Below are 15,992 nucleotides of genomic sequence, written 5' to 3'. Positions count from 1 at the left end.
GGAGTTGTAGTTTTGCAACATCTGTAGGGCCCCAGATTGGAGACCACTGTGCAATGGTCTCCAAACTGTTGTTTCCAGATGTTGCAAAACTACAACTCTCAGCATGCCCAGACAGTCCAGGCATGCTGGGAGTTGTAATTCTGTAACATCTGGCCCTTCAGATGTTGCAGAGCTACAACTCCCAGCATGCCTGGACAGTCTTGGCATGCTGGGAGTTGTAGTTTTGCAACATCTGGAGGGGCACACAGTTTGGAGACCACTAAACAGTGGTTTCCAAACTGTAGACCTCCAGATGATGCAAAACTACAGTTCCAAGCATGCCCAGACAGTCAAGCATGCTGAGCATTGTAGTGCTGCAACATCTGGCCCTTCAGATCTTGCAAAACTACAACTCTTAGCATGCCAGGACAGTCTGGGCACGCTTGGAGTTTTAGTTTTGCAACATCTGGAGGGCTACAGTTTGGAGACCACTGCTTAGCAGTCTCCAAACTGTTCTTTCCCAGTTGTTGCATAACTACAACTCCTAGCATGCCTTTCGGCTGTCAGTGCATGCTGAGAGTTGTAGTCTTGCAACAGCTGTGGGCACACGGGTTGGAAACACTGAGCTAGAGTCTGTTTCCTAACTCAGTGGTTCCCCACCATTGTGCCTACAGCTGTTGCAAAACTACGACTCCCAGCATGTACAGTCTGTGAGTGCATTCTGGGAGTTGTAGTTTTGCAACAGCTGAAGGTTTGGGGCTCCCCCCCCCCCCCATGTGAATGTGCAGAGTACATTCACACGGGCAGGTTTACAGTGGGTTTTCTTTTACAAGTTTGAGCTGTGGAAAATTTTCCGCTGTAGCTCAAACTCCCAACGAAAAACTCACTGTGAACCCCCATGTGAATGTACCCTAAAAACACTACACTACACTACACAAAATAATAACTAAAACACTACATATACATACACCCTTACACGTCGTCGTCCCCCCCCAATAAAAATTTAAAACTTCTCATACGGCAGTGTTTCCTAAACAGAGCCTCCAGCTGTTGCAAAGCAAAATCTCCCAGTATTGCCAGACAGCCATTGACTGTCCTGGCAGGCTGGGAGTTTTGCAACAGTTGGAGGCGCCCTGTTTGGGAAGCACCGCCATAGGATTTTGGTGGAGACAAGCACCATTCTTGTATCCGGGTCCGCCCCTATTGCAAACTTCAAACTTAGTCCTCAAATGTGCATGGTGCTCTCTTACTTCAGAGCCCTGTCATATTTCAAGGCAACAGTTTAGGGTTACTTAAGGGGTATTTCCGTAATTTTGGGGGGCTTTTTCTCCTTTTCCCCCTTATGAAAAGGAAAAGTTGGGGGCTACACCAGCATGTTAGTGTAAAAAAATTAAAAAAAATGTACACTAACATGCTGGTGTTGCCCTATACTTTTCATTTTCACAAGATTTCAAAAGAGAAAAAGACCCACAAAATTTGTAATTCAATTTCTTTCGAGTATGGAAATACCCCATATGTGGAAGAAAAATGCTCTGCGGGCGCACAACAGGGCTCAGAAGAGAAAGAGCTCCATTGAGCTTTTGGAGAGAGAATGTGTCTGGAATTGAAGGCCATGTGCGTTTACAAAGCCTCCATGGTGCCAGAACAGTTGACCCCCCCCCCCACATCTGACCCCATTTTGGAAACTACCCCCTCATGTAATGTAATGAGGGGTGCAGTGAGCATTTACACCCCACTGGTGTTTTACAGACTTTTGGAACAGTGGACTGTGCAAATGAAAAATGCAATTTTTCATTTTCATGGACCACTGCACCACAGTGCTCTCTGATGACACCTGTCTTGGGAACTGTACAGAGTATAAGCAAATCCCCAAAGAAAACTTCTTCTACTCCCAAGACAGAGAGAGGTGTCAGCAGAGAGCACTGTTGTCAGACAGAAGAGAACAACTTAACTTCAGCAGCTGATAATTATTGGAAGGATTCAGATTTTTTAATAGAAGTGATTTACAAATCTGTTTAACTTTCTGGAGCCAATTGATATATAAAAGAAAAGTTTTTTCCTGGATAACCCCTTTAACTTAATATTTGGTTGCACACCCTTTTGGAAATAAATAACTGAAATCAGTCATTTCCTATAACCATCAATAAGCTTCTTACACCTCTCAGCCGGAAAGTTGGACCACTCTTCCTTTGCAAACTGCTCCAGGTCTCTCTTATTGGAAGGCGTCTTTTCCCAACAGCAATTTTAAGATCTCTCCGCAGGTGTCCAATGGGATTTAGATCTGGCCACTTCAAAACTCTCCAGCCCTTTGTTGCCATCCATTTCTGGGTGCTTTTTGACGTATGTTTGTGATCATTGTCCTGGTGGAAGACTCTAGATCTCGGACGCAAACCCAGATTTCTGACTCAATCCTTTCTGTGAGAAATACTTCATTTTCTTGAAAAATTTCAGGGGTGCCAACATTTGACTGTAGGTGAAAACAGAACTTCTGAATAAAATACAGCCTTCCCATTCAGGCACACAACATACAAAATAAATCCTGCTCATCAAAGCATTAGCTTAAGATCCTATTCCCTAACAATACAGGTGACTTCATACCAGTAACCCAACCAAAACAATATGCAATACCTCACACCAGCAGTACTGTTCCATGAAGGCTGCAGAACTCCCAGCAGAGTACATGTTTCTCACAACCTCTCCTGAAGATCCTGTTGCACCTTTTGTTATCCCACCAATAAGCTGCCCTTCCACACCTGGGCTAACTTGGGCCAAACTGAAACCTGGACTATATAGAGCTAATCCTAAGACTAGGTTAAGACTACGGAATTTCCGCCTGCAATTTTGTTTTGAAATTGCAGGCGGAAATTCCGCTTGCTAAAATGTACTGTATAGTGAATGGTTTTCCGTTCACAAATTCACACTTCGGAATTTGTGAAGCGGAATTTGTGAACGGAAAATCCGCTTGGAAACTTCCGCCTGAAGAAAGGCATTGCTCTTTCTTCAGGCGGAAATCCGCGTGGAACACATTGCAGTCTATTGGAGACTGCAGTGTCCGCGCGGTCCTAGCGCCGACTGATTCAGCCAGCGCTGGCCGCACTCGGAATCTCCGGGTGGAAATTTTCTGCCCAGAGATTCCGTAGTCTGAACCTAGCCTAATAGTGGAGGATTTACAGGTTATTGTTCTTTCATCCAGACACAGCTTTGAATGGCTCCTTAATCTAGTGTATACCTAAGAATCTATGTCTCAGTTCCAAAATCAAAACTATTTAAAAATAAGAACATGAATAATAAAGAAGTGAGTAATATTTAAAGTAATAGCAAAAGTAAAGATACCCATTTTACTATAGACCCTTTCCACTTTAAAAAAATTTTTTTTTTCCAATTTCTATCTTAATCCTATCCTAATTTTTTTTTTGTTTGTAATAAAACTAAACCAAAAGTTAAAGCAAATATTGTATACAAACCAATTTCCAATGGTGATTTAGGCAGATGGTATAAAACTAAAGAGCTTTGCTGTGTTCTTTTACATTCCTACTTTTTTAAGCAATTATAGTAGTATGGCAAGTGATAGGTTTAAAAAAAAAAAATAATAATAATAATCCTGCACTTATTGCATTATCAATGTCTCCCTTCTCTTGGAAGCATGTTACATAGTTACATGGTTACCTAATTCATAATGTTGAAAAAAGACAAGAGTCCATCAAGTTCAACCCATATCCCTATTGTGTCCCTACTGTGTTGATCCAGAGTAATGAAAAAAAACTCTTATAAGGCTAATGCAGATTGCCACATACCAGGAGGATATGCCAGTAGCCCCAAAACAGATAATAATATCATATTAGAGGATAAGCTCTTTCTTCGCTGATGAGCCAGATCCACTTCCCTGCTTTTCAGACTACTTATTTTCTCTCAATCTAGCAGTAAAATCTGTTTTGAGAGAATATTAATATTAAGCTTCACTAAGGGTTTAGGGTAAATGCTGTTGCCAATAGAAGTTTATGGAGAAATGAGCTCCAGTAAGTTTTAGTGTTAGTGCTTCACCCGAGTGCTGGATTTACAGCTTACACTACTCAGTCCTCCTCTTTATTGTCCTCCATGCTGTGGTTGTTGCTTTTGAGGGTGTGCTTTGAGGGGTGCACAATATTTTATTCTTTGTGTGCTGTGTTTATTCCATCCCTTCCCCCAATATCCCACCACACCCCTATCCTTCAATTCCCTGGTTGAACTTGATGGACGTATGCCCTTTTTCGACCGTACTAACTATGTAACTATGTGTATGGGAGACATCATAGCAGCTAGTGTCCACCTAATGTGGAGCTAGGATCACAGAACACACATTTAGACACACAGCCTGGTTATAAATGCAAAATATAAAACATTTAATGATCACATGTTGAGTAGGTACTTCTGAAAAGTCACCTGCAATAACAGGTTCACTTTAAAATGCCCAAGCTACTTAAAATTATGTAAAAAAAAAATAATAAAAAATAAAAAAAACTCCTATACAGGTGGTACACAACTCAAGTAAAGTTAAAAAAAATATCAACAAAAATAAGAGAATTTATGCAATACATCCTGATTTAAAAAAAACAATCTGATTATTCAGAATCTTTAATTACATTTTTTGTCATTTTAAACAAAGTGGGACTGGAGCAAGGACTCTTATCAAAGACAGAAGTCCCAGCTCCTGAAGAGGCATATATGGTATGCCTTGAGCTTAGTGCACATTTACTTGGCTGAGCGTATATTGCCTGCCTAGTGAATGTGTGCTGTCCAGAGGTAAGAAACAATGGAATAAGCTCTGTGCCCAGTCTAATGTGTGTCCCGTGGGTAGCAAGACATACAATGTCTCGCGGCTAAGTATGTAGTTTATATGGAGCCTTAGCTTAAGGCACCATAGTAACTATGTAGAAGATCAGGGATCCCTATCATTTGACAGGAGTCCCCGCTCCTCTACACTAAGCAGTAATACTCTATGCATCCCTGCTTGCTGTTCTAGACAAAAGGCCCATTACCAGTATTCCCCACTGCCCAGTATATAGTTTCCATGTTGTCCCACTGTATGGTGCCATGGACTTAACAGAGAGGAGCAGGGCCTTCTGTCATGTTCATTGAGGTCTGTATTCCTCCTCTACAATGAGTAGTGATGCTCTATGCTTTGCTGCTTACTGATTTTAGACAAAAGTAGGTAAGATATGAGCTACGCCTCCCTTATTCTAACTTTTTATTTTATTTTGTATGTAGACCAGAGATCAAACTCTTATAAATATAGACCCCAGACTTTTTTTTTACCATCTTCTCTATTTTCTACTATAACCACATCTTCTCTATCAAAGGAAATAAGATGAAAGGATTAACTGGTATTGACTTTTTTTTAGTCTATTTTCTGTTTAATGTTCCATTAAGATGTCAATGTCTAAATGTGAAAACATTACATTGTAAATATTTTACCGTAATTAAAGGGGTACTCTGGTGCTAAGACATCTTATCCCCTATATAAAGGATAGGGGATAAGGTGCCTGATCGCGGGGGTCCTGCCGCTGGGGACCCCTGTGATCTTGCACGCAGCACCCCGTTACAATCGGTCCCCGGAGCATGTTTGCTCCGGGTCTGATTACTGGCGATCACGGGGCCGGAGCATTGTGACGTCACGCTGCTCCGGCCCCGTGATCGCCAGTAATCAGACCCGGAGTGAACAGGCTCAAGGGACTGATTGTAACGGGGTGCTGCGTGCAAGATCACAGGGGTCCCCAGCGGCGGGACCCCCGCGATCAGGCACCTTTCCCCTATCCTTTAGATAGGGGGTAAGATGTCTTAGCACCAGAGTACCCCTTTAACCTCTTCAGGACATAGGGCGTATGGATACGCCCTGAATCCCGAGTCCTTAAGGACCGAGGGCGTATCCATACGCCCGTGGGAATTCCGGCCCCCACCGCTAGCCGGTTGGGGACCGGAGCCGGATGCCTGCTGAAATCGTTCAGCAGGCATCCCGGCATATCGCCCAGGGGGGTCATTATGCCCCCCCATGTCGGCGATCGCCGCAGATCGCTGGACAATTCAGTCCAGCGATCTGCGGCGATTCCGGGTCAATCGGGTCTCCGGTGACCCGGTGACCCGGAATTACTGGCTGTTCGGGGCCGTCTCTGACGGCCCCGAACAGCCAGAGCCTGCAGGGGTGAGGTGGCACTGGTGCCACCTCACGATCGCCCTGATTCGTCGGCCGGATTACCGGCCGACCAATCAGGGCGCCTGCTGCGGGTGTCACTCCCGCACCCGCTCCGCCCCTCTTCCGGAGGACGTGAGCGGGTGCGGGAAGACGACCCCCGGTGCTGGGGACCCCGATCCCCGGCGCCCCTGTTGGGATCGGGGCCCCAGGAGCAGCTGCGGCGGCGGGACTGACCTGCAGCGTCTGGATCGTTGGAGGTGAGTGACAGCCTCCTGCTGTTGCTTAGCAACAGCTCCCAGCATGCAAAAAGGGCATGCTGGGAGCTGTAGTTATGCAACAGCAGGAGGCAGACCACCACAACTCCCAGCATTCCCTTATGGGCATGCTGGGACTTATGGTTTTGCAACAGCTGGAGGCACATTCTTTCTATGGAAAAGTGTACCTTCAGCTGTTGTATAACTACAACTCCCAGCTTGCACAAACAGCTAAAGTGCATGCTGGGAGTTGTAGTGGTGCATCTGCTGGTTGCATAACTACAACTCCCAGCATGCCCGTTGGCTGTCGGTGACTGCTGAGAGTTGTAGTTTTGCAACAGCTGAAGGCACACTGATTGTGAAACTCAGAGTTTTTTTTTACCTAACTCAGTGTTTCACGACCGGTGTGCCTCCAGCTGTTGCAAACTACAACTCTCAGCAGTCACCGTACACCATGCACCGTACATGCTGGGAGTTGTAGTTTTGCAACAGCTGGAGGCACACTGGTTGTGAAACACTGAGTTAGGTCACAAACTCCGTGATACATAACCAGTGTGCCTACAGTTGTTGCAAAACTGCAACTCTCAGCAGTCACCGACAGCCAACGGGCATGCTGGGAGTTGTAGTTATGCGACAGCTGGATGTCCCCCCCCCAATGTGAACGTACAGGGTACACTCACATGGACGGAGGCTTACAGTAAGTATCCGGCTGCAAATTTGAGCTGCCGCAAACTTTCTGCTGCAGCTCAAATTGCCAGCGAGAAACTACTGTGAACCCCCGCCCGTGCGACTGTACCCTAAAAACACTACACTACACTAACACAAAAAATAAAATAAAAAGTAAAAAACACTACATAAACACATACCCCTACACAGCCCCCCTCCCCTCCCCAATAAAAATGAAAAACGTCTGGTACACCACTGTTTCCAGAACGGAGCCTCCAGCTGTTGCAAAACAACTCCCAGTATTGTCGGACAGCCGTTGACTGTCCAGGCATGCTGGGAGTTTTACAACAGCTGGAGACACCCTGTTTGGGAATCACTGGCGTAGAATACCCCTATGTCCACCCCTATGCAATCCCTAATTTAGGCCTCAAATGCGCATGGCGCTCTCACTTTGGAGCCCTGTCGTATTTCAAGGCAAGAGTTTAGGGTCACATATGGGGTATCGCCGTACTCGGGAGAAATTGTGTTACAAATTTTGGGGGGTATTTTCTGCTTTTACCCTTTTTAAAAATGTAAAATTTTTGGGAAAACAAGCATTTTAGGTAAAAAAAAAAAATTTTTTTTACATATGCAAAAGTCGTGAAACACCTGTGGGGTATAAAGGTTCACTTAACCCCTTGTTACGTTCCCCGAGGGGTCTAGTTTCCAAAATGGTATGCCATGTGGTTTTTTTTTGCTATCCTGGCACCATAGGGGCTTCCTAAATGCGGCATGCCCCCAGAGCAAAATTTGCGTTCAAAAAGCCAAATGTGACTCCTTCTCTTCTGAGACCTGTAGTGCGCCAGCAGAGCACTTTTCACCCCCATATGGGGTGTTTTCTGAATCGGGAGAAATTGGGCTTCAAATTTTTAGGGGTATTTTCTGCTATTACCCTTTTTAAAAATAAAAATTTTTTGGGAAAACAAGCATTTTAGGCAAAATTTTTTATTTATTTTTTACATTTGCAAAAGTCGTGAAACACCTGTGGGGTATTAAGGTTCACTTTATCCCATGTTACATTCCCCGAGGGGTCTAGTTTCCAAAATGGTATGCCATGTGGGGTTTTTTTGCTGTTCTGGCACCATAAGGGCTTCCTAAAGGTAACATGCCCCCCAAAAACCATTTCAGAAAAACGTACTCTCCAAAATCCCCTTGTCGCTCCTTCCCTTCTGAGCCCTCTACTGCGCCCGCCGAACACTTTACATAGACATATGAGGTATGTGCTTACTTGAGAGAAATTGGGCTACAAATACAAGTAAAAATTTTGTCCTTTTACCCCTTGTAAAAATTCAAAAATTGGGTCTACAAGAACATGCGAGTGTAAAAAATGAAGATTGTGAATTTTCTCCTTCACTTTGCTGCTATTCGTGTGAAACACCTAAAGGGTTAAAACGCTGACTGAATGTCATTTTGAATACTTTGGGGGGTGTAGTTTTTATAATGGGGTCATTTATGGGGTATTTCTAATATGAAGACCCTTAAAATCCACTTCAAACCTGAACTGGTCCCTGAAAAATACTGAGTTTGAAAATTTTGTGAAAAATCGGAAAATTGCTGCTGACCGTTGAAGCCCTCTGGTGTCTTCCAAAAGTAAAAACTCATCAATTTTATGATGCAAATATAAAGTAGACATATTGTATATGTGAACCAAAAAAAAAATGTATTCGTAATATCCATTTTCCTTACAAGCAGAAAGCTTCAAAGTTAGAAAAATGCGAAATTTTCAAATTTTTCATCAAATTTACGGATTTTTCACCAAAAAAGGATGCAAGTATCGATAAAAATTTACCACTATGTTAAAGTAGAATATGTCACGAAAAAACAATCTCGGAATCAGAATGATAACTAAAAGCATTCCAGAGTTATTAATGTTTAAAGTGACAGTGGTCAGATGTGCAAAAAACGCTCCGGTCCTTAAGGCCAAAATGGGCTCCATCCTGAAGGGGTTAATTACAGTAAAATATTTACAATGTAATATTTTCACATTTAGACATTGACATTGAGTACCCCTTTAAGTACCTTTAATAAAACCTACATTTCAGTAACTTGTCTCTATTTGCAAAGGAAAATGTGTGAGTTATTTGCCGCATCATAAGGCACTCGAGGCTGCATGACTAATAGTCTTGCTCTATGATAAAATCATGTGTTCAATATCACAGAAATCCAGCAGGTGGCACCAAAGCCTTATCTCAAATGTTAGAAGAGAATGCTGCACTAACAATGGTTTCTCTTCATATTACAGGGAAACAGGTTTTATTTTAACTTTAGCAGAGAGTCTGTCTTCCTCTCTGAAAGGTACCGACTGTGAAAGGAAGGGGCTGATTCTATAGACTATCTGAATAAAAAAAATGGAGCCTTTTGCTCTGTTCTGGCCTGAAGTATGCAGGACCTAACAATAAACCTAGCTGTGCTGTATGGGCAATACCAGGGGCCAGTGGGCAATTACAGCGGCATTAGGTCCGACTCACAGCCTGCTCCCAGTTACCTCCAGTGTGAGTGAGCACACATACAATGGGAGGAGGGAGGCAGACTATGAGCCCCACCCAAGTAGGCTGATATGTTGCCGGCCTCACAGGTGAACCTACATGTTGCCTATAATAGTGATTAATGTGCATTAGATTTGGAGTTTATACGCCTCCAAGTATAAGAGTGTTAGGTCCCGCTCCACTTGAGAAACCTTGGCATTGGTGTGCGGGCTCAGGTATGTCCTTCATTTAAGGATATACTGGCTAATGTCTCAATTTTAACATCAGTGTTGAGGGTTAGTCATATGTCACTGTTTATATCTATCATAGTAGTTCACCGAAATGTAAGTATTACTCTATATGTTACACATCCCCACCTTTCATCTGGTGTAGGATGCCACTGTGGCACTTCTGCAGGAATCCCCCATTGTATTCATTTTATGTTGGGCATTGCCCATAGCAACGGACCACAAGCGCAGGATCTGCTCCCCCAGCATAAATGCACAACTGCATTTGGGGTTGAGCGTTCCCTGCCATTTGAAACCAGGTTTTTTTCTTATTAGCTATGCAGTAAGATTTGCTGGTGTATTTTGCAGTCTAGATAAAAGAGGAGGATACAGCTGCCTGTTAACGCTTAATCTGTTAGAGAACAAATTCACGTTTTCTGCTTTTGGTCCTGTTCAGACATTAGCTTTGTGTCTGAACAGTTTCTGTGTTTATTCTCCCTGGTTTGGAAAGAGTTAACCCTTTAGCACTGGGAGGATTTATAAGGCCACTTCAGGTGCTGCTCTGGGCTAGTAATTACACCTGTTTCTCTGACCATGTTTGCATTATGTTCGCTATGTCTGTCTGAGCATATGTATCCTAAGTTTTAACTATGGTTATCTGTGCTGTTTGATATATAGGTTTTAGCCTGCTTTGTTTTAGTACTTTTGTCTGGTTTTAGTATTCTTAGGCCACTTTCACACTATAGAAAGCTCAGTTTTAAATATCCTAGTTGGAGCTGGAGCAGTATCTTATGATGAGTGGGCCAAGATACCTGGAGTCTGGAGAAGACACTAGAGATGAGCAAACTTACAGTAAATTCGATTTGTCACGAACTTCTCGGCTCGGCGGTTGCTGACTTTTCCTGCATTACTTAGTTCAGCTTTCAGGTGCTCCCGTAGGCTAGAAAAGGTGGATACAGTCCTAGGAGACTCTTTCCTAGGACTGTATTCACCTTTTCCAGCCCACCGGAGCACCGGAAAGCTGAACTAATTTATGCAGGAAAAGTCAGCAACCGCCGAGCTGAGAAGTTCGTAACAAATCGAATTTACTGTAAGTTCGCTCATCTCTAGAAGACACCTTCACACCTGAGACAGCTAGAGCAGTATCTTATAAGGAATGGGCCCAGATACCTGAAGTCTGGAGAAGACACCTTCACACCTGAGACAGCTGGAGCAGTGTCTTATTAGGAGCGGGCCCAGATACCTGAAGTCTGGAGAAGACACCCTCACACCTGAGACAGCTGGAGAAGTATCTTATTAGGAGCGGGCCCAGATACCTGAAGTCTGGAGAAGACACCTTCACACCTGAGACAGCTGGAGCAGTATCTTATGAGGAGTGGTTCAAGATACCTGCTGTCTGGAGAAGACACCTTTACACCTGAGACAGCTGGAGCAGTATCTTATGAGGAGTGGGCCAATGTACCTGCAGTCTAGAGAAGACACCTTTACACCTGGACAACTGGAGCAGTATCTTATGAGGAGTGGGCCAGGATACCTGCAGTCTGGAGAAGACACCTTTACACCTGAGACAGCTAAAGCTGTATCTTATGAGGAGTGGGCCAATGTACCTGCAGTCTAGAGAAGACACCTTTACACCTGAGACAGCTGAAGCAGTATCTTATGAGCAGTGGGTCAAGATACCTACAGTCTGGAGAAGACACCTTTACACTTGAGACAGCTGGAGCAGTATCTTATTAGGAGTGGGCCAAGATACCTGGAGTCTGTAGAAGATACCTTCACACCAGAGACAGCTGGAGCAGTATCTTAAGAGGAGTGGGCCAAGATACCTGCAGTCTGGAGAAGTTACCTTTACACCTGAGACAGTTGGAGCAGTGTCTTGTGAGGAGTGGGTCAAGATACCTGACGTCTGGAGAAGACACCATCACACCTGAGAGAGCTGGAGCAGTATCTCATGAGGAGTCAATTTACCTGCAGTCTGGATAAGACACCTTTACCCGTGAGACAGCCGGAGCAGTATCTTACGAGGAGTGAGTCAAGTTACCTGCAGTTTGGAAAAGACACCATCACACCTGAGACAGCTGGAGCAGGGCCAGACTGCCTGGAAGATGGAGAACTTCATTGTGATGCACCCCCCCCCCCCCCCACTGAGACTTGTTGCGGGCCTTTCAAGTAAGGAAAAGACTGAGACCAAAAATAGGCCTAGGCATGTCGCCTTTTTTTTTTTTTTTTTGGTGGGTGTCACAGGAGTCAGGCCCCCGTTAAAATAAAATGGGCTGCATGGTCTAAAATCACTTCAGTTCAAGTCACTCTTTCCAGCTGTTGCAAAGTTACAACACCCATTATGTCTGGAGAGCTTCAGGCATTATAGGAGTTGTAGTTTTGTAACAGCTAGAGCCTCAAATTGGGGTACAGTGTCATCCATTATTACTGCAAAACTTAGAAGTGACGAGAGATCTAATGGGACAGTCATGAGAATACACAAACATAAAATGACTCACAGGAGACGTCTACCTTTTCTTCTTCATCTGGTCCAGACGCCATGTCTTCTTCCAGCTCCATCTTCCTCTGTAAAGTTCGACGCCTGGACACCATTGGTTCCTCACTTTGCCAGCCGATCCTCATCCTCTGTATAAAGACAACAATCATTATAACCTTTCAAGAGACTGTGCTTCCTAAATATAACACTGCCAAACCCTGTGTACCCTGTATATTATACTGCCAAACATCATGCCCTCTAAAAATAATACTACCACAAACTGTGTCTTCCGTAGTGTGCACAGAGCAGCAGCATCCCATTGAAAACAAGCCATATTCTGCTGGCAGAAGTTCGTAGTGTGGATGAGCCCTAATTCCCCTAGACCCCTCTGGCCCCCCAGACCCCTAATTCCTCCTCCAGACTCCTGCTCCCAGAGACCCCTAAGGCTAGGTTTCCCCCTTTTTTTTACCTGCAAAAACACAGAAAAACTGCTACTGCTTTTTCCTGTGTTACGGTAATTTTTTGGCATTTTTTTCTTGTGCTTTTGCCTTCTCTGGTCCTTCTCCACTATTCCACTTTACTGCACCCCCTAACCCCCCCCCCCCCAGTGTAGTGTAGTTTCCCCCACATTAGGTGCAATACAGTTCCCCCACATTAGGTGCAGTACAGTTCCCCAACATTAGGTGCAGTACAGTTCCCCAACATTAGGTGCAGTACAGTTCCCCAACATTAGGTGCAGTACAGTTCCCCCGCATTAGGTGCAGTACAGTTCCCCCGCATTAGGTGCAGTACAGTTCCCCCGCATTAGGTGCAGTATAGTTCGCCAACATTAGGTGCAGTATAGTTCCCCACATTAGGTGCAGTATAGTTCTCCCCACATTAGGTGCAGTATAGTTCCCCCACATTAGCTGCAGTACAGTTCCCCCGCATTAGGTGCAGTATAGTTCGCCAACATTAGGTGCAGTATAGTTCCCCACATTAGGTGCAGTATAGTTCTCCCCACATTAGGTGCAGTATAGTTCCCCCACATTAGCTGCAGTACAGTTCCCCCGCATTAGGTGCAGTACAGTTCCCCCGCATTAGGTGCAGTACAGTTCCCCCACATTAGGTTGGCAGTACAGTTCCTCCACATTAGGTTGCAATTCCCCTGCATTAGGTTGTAGTCCCCCCACATTAGGTTGGCAGTATAGTTCCCCCACAGACATACAGCTTCCAGCCATATACAGTGTATGGCTGGAGACTGTATGTCTGTGTACTGCCCCCACTTCAGTGCTCTGACCACCGGAGGAGCGGTGGTCGGAGCACCGAAGGTGACGTGCAGGTAAGTTATCATGCGTGCGTCCTCGCTGCACCACTCCTATGGGCGCATGCTACCTCCCAGCGCCCCCTGCGTTTTTAAAAGTTAACGTGGGGCCGCAGAAAGGTAACTGGGACATCCTTGTGTCCCAAAAAGATCTTTCAGGACACAGGGATGTCCTGCTGAATGTGAGGGGGGTGGGGAATTACAGTATTTATCTGCGTATAACACGCACTGCCCCCCCCCCCCACACACACACCCTCGTTTCCACAGGAAAATTTGAGGAAAAAAAAAAAAGGAAAATAAATGACTTGGAAGCTCTGAACTATATGCCTCATCTTCCCCCCAACTTTGATTCCCCTTGCTCCTCAGTTTGCCCCCCCTCCTTCCTCCCCCTTTTATCAGCCCCTGTGCCACATTTACCGCCCCCCGCCTCCTTCCCATGTTTTCCCCTGCTCATCATTCCCCCCTGCTCATGATTCCACCCCCTGCTCATGATTCCACCCCCTGCTCATCATTCCACCCCCCTGATCATCATTCCAACCACTGCTCATCATTACCCCCCCACTCATCATTGCCCCCCCCTGCTCATCATTACCCCCCTGCTCATCATTACCCCCCCTGCTCATCATTACCCCCCCACTCATCATTACCCCCCCTGATCATCATTACCTCTCCTGCCATCATTCCTCCCATGCTCATCATTACCCCATTCTGCCTTATTTGCCCCCCCTCCTTCCTCCCCTTTTACCAGCCCCTGTGCCACATTTACCCCCCACCCACCTCCTTTCCCGTGTTTTCCCCTGCTCATCATTCCCCCCCCTGCTCATCATTCCCCCTACTCATCATTCCACCCTCCTGCTCATCATTCCCCCCCTGCTCATCATTCCCCCCTGCTCATCATTCCCCCCCTGCTCATCATTACCCCCCCTGCTCATCATTCCCCCCCTGCTCATCATTACCCCCCCTGCTCATCATTACCCCCCCTGCTCATCATTCCCCCCCTGCTCATCATTACCCCCTTGCTCATCATTACCTCCCCTGCTCATCATTACCCCCCCTGCTCATCATTCCCCCCTGCTCATCATTACCCCCCTGCCAATCATTCCCCCCATGCTCATCATTACCCCCCCTCTGCCTCATCATCCTCCCCTCTGCTCATCTCCCCTCCCCCACTCATAATCCTCCCCTGCTCATTGCTCCCCCTCCCCCTACTTTTTCTATTTTTCGTATTTCCTTACCTGGCCACACTCGGCAGGCTCAGGTGATGCATCAGATCTTGTGGGCTGTGATGAGTGACGTCTCCTGCGGCTCCTCTGCGCAGTGTCAGGGACGTCACTCCTCATTCCCTGCAGCGCGGCTGCAGGAAATGATAAGTGACGTCCCTGACGCTGCACAGAGGAGCCGCAGGAGACGTCACTCATCACAGCCCACAAGACCCGATGCATTATCTGAGCCTGCCGAGTGCGGCCAGGTAAGGAAATACGAAAAATAGAAAAAGTAGGGGGAGAAGTGTCCGGGCCCACAGGAGCCGCCGCTGGTCACTGTTGGCCACTTTAAAACAGTCCCCCCCGATCCACTACTGAGCAGCCAGCAGGGATGTCCCGAATGTGACGGGGCCTCCTGCGGGCACGGGGCCCAGAGCAGGCGCTCCAGGAGCACCAATGATGATCTGGCCCTGAGCTGGAGCAGTATCTTATGAGGAGTGGGACAAGATACCTGCAGTCTAGAGAAGACACCTTCACACCTGAGACAGCTGGAGCACAATCTTAGGAGTGAGCCAAGATACACAGAGACAAGTCCACAAGTCATATTGAGAGATTCAGAAATTGCTGGATGGTAGTGACTGCCTCACTTTTAGGTCCCATAATTTTTGTCCAGGACAGGTTCATTATTAACATAATTCACAAGCAATGTCTGATTTTCACAATTTTTTTATGCATTATTGCTTTTGCCAGTTTTAAGTTATTTCGGAGTTTTTCTGTGTTTAACAGAAGGGTACCAACAATTTTGTCCACTTCTGTATATGATATTTGAAGGAACATAACACAATTTCTTTTGTCACAGAATCTTACAGTAGTTGTACGGCATATACTGTAAATTTAAGTGGGAGTGAATTACATTGTAAGACACTGCTTTTATAATTGAAGCCACCAGATGGCATTATGTGAATGTAATATGACAGTGTTTTCCAAACTCTGGACTTCTTGAAGTTGCAAAACTACAACTCTCAGCATGCCCGGACAACCATTGGCTATTAGGGCATGCTAGGAGTTGTAGTTTTTGAATCATCTGGAGGTCCACAGTTTGGGGACCACTGTAATATGGCATCAAAGTAACTCTTATTTACTTTATTTAGACATTGTTTCAACTACTAATTTTTCTACCTGGATTGTTTAAAATATTTGACATTTTCACTGATC

At 45.4% G+C, this 15,992-nt stretch overlaps 1 long non-coding RNA gene across 1 annotated transcript in view; it reads right to left on the bottom strand.

Moving 5' to 3' along the window:
* Positions 1–1,967: 1,967 nt before the first annotated feature.
* LOC130282934 (uncharacterized) overlaps positions 1,968–15,992 on the bottom strand; it is a 43,434-nt gene continuing 29,409 nt past the window's right edge. Inside the window, exons 2-3 of the long non-coding RNA XR_008846558.1 lie at positions 12,308–12,421; positions 1,968–2,446 (exon numbers count right to left, since the gene is read on the bottom strand). This is a non-coding gene — a long non-coding RNA (uncharacterized LOC130282934). The remainder of the gene's footprint in view (positions 2,447–12,307; positions 12,422–15,992) is intronic.

Source organism: Hyla sarda, chromosome 7 (genome assembly GCF_029499605.1).
Source record: "Hyla sarda isolate aHylSar1 chromosome 7, aHylSar1.hap1, whole genome shotgun sequence".
In the NCBI taxonomy this organism is placed as follows: domain Eukaryota; kingdom Metazoa; phylum Chordata; class Amphibia; order Anura; family Hylidae; genus Hyla; species Hyla sarda.
Note: the sequence above shows the minus strand (reverse complement) of the source record. Positions and strands in the feature narration are given on the sequence as shown.